Consider the following 6,055-nt stretch of genomic DNA (forward strand, 5'->3'; position numbering starts at 1 on the left):
TTGGTATTAGAGGGTTAACAAAAATTGCAGGAAATGGTACCCAGTATTATTGAGGAATATGCAAAGAGCATCGCTAAGTCTTGAGGAAGTTAGCTGTAGTTTGTTAGATGTTAGTTGCTAAGCTGAGTTAGTTAGACAGTTGTCCAATTTCTATTGGTTAGTTAGTGCAGTTAGTTAATAATGCAGTTCAGCTAGTTGGCATTGTAGTTGTATATAAATAGATGCTTACACACTTGTAATTATTCATTCCGTTGAAATATGGCAATGAGAATGAGTTTCAATTCTGCAAATTGAATCATTTTGTTATGGTATCAGAGCAAGAGTACGACTCCTGAAGTAAACTATTTTTCTGCATTAAGTCTGAAGATCTGAGGTAGCATCCATGGCAGGCAAAATCGACTATGATGATCCTTTGTATTTGTCACCTTCTGATGTACCAAGAGCTGTTCAAATTGGCATCCAACTCACATGAATGGCGAATTACACTTTATGGAGCAGACCAATGGAGTTAACTTTGTTAACTAAGAATAAGCTGGGTTTTGTTGACGGAAGCATCAAACGAGCCAATTACACAGTCGATACTGAGAAGAAATAATGGGATCGATGCAATGCAATGGTACTTTCATGGCTTATGAGTACTGTGAGCAAGGAACTAGTGAGTCGAATTCTTTTTCGAGCAGATGCAGCTTTGGTTTGGAATGATCTGAAAGAGTGATTTGATAAGGTGAATATGTCCAGAATTTTCCATTTACACAAAGCAATTGTCACACAAACTCAGGGTACTTCTCCTGTCTCAGTCTATTACTCGAAGTTGAAGGATCTTTGGGATGAATTTGATTCAATTGTTCCCCCTCCATCTTGTAATTGTTCTCGATCTAAGGAGTATATTGATAGCATGTTTAGTCATAAACTTCTACAATTTTTGATGGGACTAAATGACAACTATAGTCATGCTTGGAGTCAGATCTTAATGATGAGTACACCACCTACTGTTAATCAGTGCTATGCTATGATAATTCAAGATGAAAGTCAGCGAGAACTGAGTGGAGATCACTATAACATTGGGGGACATGTTGATCCTACTGCTTTGTTTACTAAAGATCTAGAGGAAATAGTTCCAACTCTCGAAGTTCAGGATTGGGAGGATATGATAACTCTTTTGGTCAAGGAGATATGAAATTTCAAAGACCACATAGGGGAGGATATGTGTTCTGTGATCATTGTGAGATGAAGGGCCACAGTCGAGTTGATTGCAATAAGTTGAAGTATTGTACTCATTGTCACAAACATGGACACTTGAAAGAGATTTGTTATCAATTGATAGGCTATCCTGCCAGCTATAAGGGAAAAAGGCTAGCAAACATGGTCACAACAGATTTTGGATCTAAGACTCAAAGTTCTCAGTCAGGAGTGTTCACTGATGAACCACCTGTACACCAACCTCCACAGAACTATAGCACTAATTCAGTCATTGGAGCTGGATCTATTCCATATATTACACCCAACCAATACAATTAAGTACTTCACATGCTGAACAAACCACTGATGAATGAAGGAAATATAGCCAACCCATCATCTACCAGTGGTAATGTTAATGTTGCAGGTATTTTTACAGGACAGGCTATGTCATGCCCCGGGAGGGTACCCTAGACGTGGCCGGCACTCGAAAACCATTTCTGGCCTTCAAGTGAACCACTTGGTCCAATCATACTTTCATTCAGTCACATTCTATCAGCGGAAGACTCAAATCATAAGAATACTATTCATAATAAGGCCAAAGGCCAACCACATCTCCATTCAACAACTAGTAAAAATAAAACTAGTCACAACGAAATAATTCAGCATCATCCACACTCTAGTCTATGAAGACTCTATCAACAATATAAGAGGTGTCAATGACAGGTTCATGGCTACCACAAATCAAAATAAAGAAAACCTAACTCAAAGCTGAAAACATAACTGGGGTATCCTCCGAAAACAAGGAGGACTCACCAACTAGCTGGAAGTGAATAGATCTTCAACGGTGCGCCTGTTGATGATCTCTAGTACCTGTCTCTGCATCATGAAATGATGCAAGCCAAATGGCATCAGTACGTGGAATGTACGAGTATGTAAAATGGCCGAATAAAACAAATATCAAGGTAGAATCAAATCAACTTGGAACCTCAACTCAGAAGAAGAAACAACTCAATCAATATGTCCTGAGTCTAAACAACAATATATGATTTATACAAGACCAATCCCATACAATTCAACCCAATCCATCCCAATTCGACTCAGAGTACTATCAAGACCTATATGGGAGTTTCTCTTATCCAACAACCATCACTTATGAGCCAGTGATAGTACAACAAGCCAACGTTGTTGCCACGTCCATTCATACCTTGTCAGGGTAAGAACGAATCAACAAATCATGGATCCATAACCAATCAAGTCCTATTATATCAGGACAGTAATTTGGGAAACATCCGACTTTATGTCATGCCCCGGGAGGGTACCCTATACGTGACCGGCACTTGAAGACCATTTCTGGTCCCCAAGCGAACCACTTAGTCCAATCACACATCTATTCAATATCAATCAACCAGCGGAAAGTTTAAAATAAAGAAATAATTTGGCGGGCAATCCAAATCAATGATCTAACTCAAGAAAGAAAGGTCATGAGCCAATAAAACAAACTCCGATCTTTGTCATTAAAATAGTTTGACAAGAATAATTCAAGGAAAAAAAATATTCAATCGACCCATCACTATCTAGTCTATGAAGTCTCTATCACTACTATCTAATTGGTGACAATGACATGGACATGGCTACCTCAAATCAAAATGAAAGGGCTAACTCGATGCAAGGATAACATAAGCAGTGTCCTCCGAATATAGGGGAGGACTCACCAATATGCTGAGTGTGTATAGATCCTCGATGGTGCTCCTACTGACGATCTCTTAAACCTGTCTCTGCATCATGAAATGATGCAAGTCTAAATGGACGTTAGTACATGGAATGTACGAATATGTAATATAGAAGAATGAAAACATCCTCAAGGAATAGTAACGTTGGTTCAAATATCTCAACTCAGAAAGATAAGAGAGACTCAATCAAAGTGTCATAAGTCTAAAGTAAGGATGCATTCTTAGACAAAGACCAATCACATTCCATACAATCCAATCTATATCGTACACTATCCAATCACATATCATTTAATCCAATCTACCACATATCACCTACTCCAATCCAATCATACACAATCCAATCATATATCATCCAATCCAATTCAATCATATACAATCAACTCAAAAAACAACTCAACAATTAAGTCAAAGGACTCAACTCAATAAATATGCAAATTAGAACTTAGTAATGTGAAATAATGCATCTCAATTATCAACAAGCTCAATCAAACCAATCAAATCAATGTATAATCCACTCAATTTGGGAGTTTCTCTAACCGACAACAATCCTACCACCTATATATAGGTGATGCACAATGAGTCACGTCGTTGCTCCATCCGTTCATACTAGCCAGGGTATGAACGACTCAAACCAATCATGGATCCGTCAATCAATCAAGTCCTATCATTTCAGGACAATGAAATAGGGAAACATCCGACATGGTACAATCCCTTCCTACGTTGGCGGCATAGTTTATGGGATTCGAGTATGGACTATACTCTTACCCAATTCGGTGCTCAATACTCCTCCCAAGACTCAATACGCACATAGATATTAAGTGAGTAAAATATTTAAAATAGTCATTTAGTCTCTTAGGACTTAATTTCAAATCAACTCATTTAGTCTCATTGGACTCTTTTCAAAACTCAATCAGTATGGTCTCATTGGACCCTCTTTCAAATCGACTCATCTCAATCAGTCTGGTCTCATTGGACCCTCTTTCAAAATGCTCATAAGACTCCAATCAAATCAAATTGTGCAAATCACATATCATATAATCACATTAGACTCCAATCTTCTTCATCACACAGCATCCACATCAACATAACCTCTTCATTCACATCATCGTCAAACATCATCATTCATAAACTATTCCAATTCGTTTTTTTCATTCCAATCAATACATATACACCAACCATCCATCTCCAACTCAAGACAAATTATGACCAAAAGAAGAAATCTCATCTTGGGATCATGTGAATGAATACATGAATCCATACTCTCAACAAAACTCAACTCAAGAACACGCTCAATACCTATGAATTTATATACAATAATTCATTTGTAGTCAATAATATGAAATATAACTATTTAGTCATTCAAGTCATGAAAATCATCATTCAATTAATAATATATATAAAAGAATATTCTATAGTTTAGGAAAATTCAAGAAAATCTTTATAGAAGTTTCAAACCTTTCACAATCTTCATCCAACACATCTATGGAGCATATGGAAGAACTCAATCTATATTTTAGGTTAGCCTTACATACCTTAGAGTAGATTTTAAAGAAACCTTATTGTTGGGTCTGATGGAAAGGTTGAATCCTTGAATTTTTGAGGGCAAATCTTGTTGGAGATGATTTGAGAGCAGAGGGTGAAGGTTAGGGTTTCTTTGGAGGTGAGGAGGCTGAAAAAAATGAGCCTAAAATGTTCTATGTTAGGATATATATGTTTAGGGAAAATGTCCAAGTTGACCCTCTTCAAAATCTGAAAAACTGGGCAAAAATCTTGCTGGCGCTATAGTGGCACATCGCGCCACTGCAGCGCCAAGCCAAAATAGGCTTAAAACCCTGCACATCTAATAATGGCGCATTGCGCCAAGGACCAAACTACTGAGGCTGTTTTCTAGCGCTATAGTGGCGCGTCGCGCCACTGGAGCGCCATGCCTAAATTTCTTGCAGTGGTCGCCCAGGCCTGAAATTCCTGCAGTACTAGTCTGTAGTAAAATAGTCATAACCTTTGACTCTGAACTCCAAAAATTGCAATCTTGGTGGCGTTGAGGAGCATTGATCAGCTTGGTCTTTAATTTCTAGAAACTCTCTTTGCAAGCATTAGACCATAGGAACCCGGCCTTCTTTTGGGTCAACTTGGTCAATGGTGATGATATGGATGAAAATCTCTCTACAAACCTTCGATAATAGCCAGCCAAACCTAAAAAGCTTCTTATATCTATTGGGGATGTGGGTCTGGGCTAATTTTTCACTGCCTCAATCTTCTGAGTATCAACCTGAATACCATCTCCAGATATAATGTGGCCTAGGAAAGCCACTGATGCAAGCCAAAATTCACATTTAGAGAACTTTGCATACAATACTTGGTCTTTTAGAACTTGCAAGGCGACTCTAAGATGATAGGTGTGCTCCTTCTCATTCTTGGAGTAAACCAAAATATCATCAATGAATACAATCACAAACATATCAAGATACGGCTTAAATACTCAATTGATGAGATCCATAAAGGCTGCATGAGCATTAGTCAACCCAAATGACATAACCAAAAACTCAAAATGGCCGTAACAGGTCTAAAAAGCTGTCTTTGGGACATCACACTCCTTTACTTTCAACTGATGGTAACCTGATCTTAGGTCTATCTTTGAGAAACAAGTGGCACCTTGAAGTTGGTCAAATAAATCATCTATTCTGGGGAGAGGGTATTTATTTTTTATGGTGATCTTGTTTAGTTGCCTGTAATCAATACATATTCTAAGAGACCCATCTTTCTTTTGCACGAATAGGATAGGAGCACCCCAAGGTAAGACACTCGGCCTAATGAATCCTTTGTCTAACAAATCCTTCAACTGTTCTTTCAACTCTTTCAACTCAGCAGGAGCCATTCTATATGGAGGGATAGAGATAGGTTGTGTATTAGGAAGGACATCAATCCCAAAGTCGATCTTCCTATCAAGAGGGACTTTGGGCAGATCTTCAGGAAAGACTTTAGGAAACTCATTGACAATCGAAACTGACTCAAGGGATGAAGACTCAACACTGTCATCTTTTACTCGCACGATATGATAAATACACCCTTTTGAGATTAACTTTCTATCACTAAAGTAAGAAATGAATTTACCCTTAGGCATGATAGGACTACCCTTCCACTCTCTG

At 38.2% G+C, this 6,055-nt stretch overlaps 1 pseudogene; it reads left to right on the forward strand.

Moving 5' to 3' along the window:
- The first annotated feature begins 382 nt into the window (after positions 1–382).
- Positions 383–1,177, forward strand: LOC129876918 (uncharacterized; annotated as a pseudogene).
- The last annotated feature ends 4,878 nt before the right edge of the window (positions 1,178–6,055 follow it).

This window comes from Solanum dulcamara, chromosome 12 (genome assembly GCF_947179165.1).
Source record: "Solanum dulcamara chromosome 12, daSolDulc1.2, whole genome shotgun sequence".
In the NCBI taxonomy this organism is placed as follows: Eukaryota; Viridiplantae; Streptophyta; class Magnoliopsida; order Solanales; family Solanaceae; genus Solanum; species Solanum dulcamara.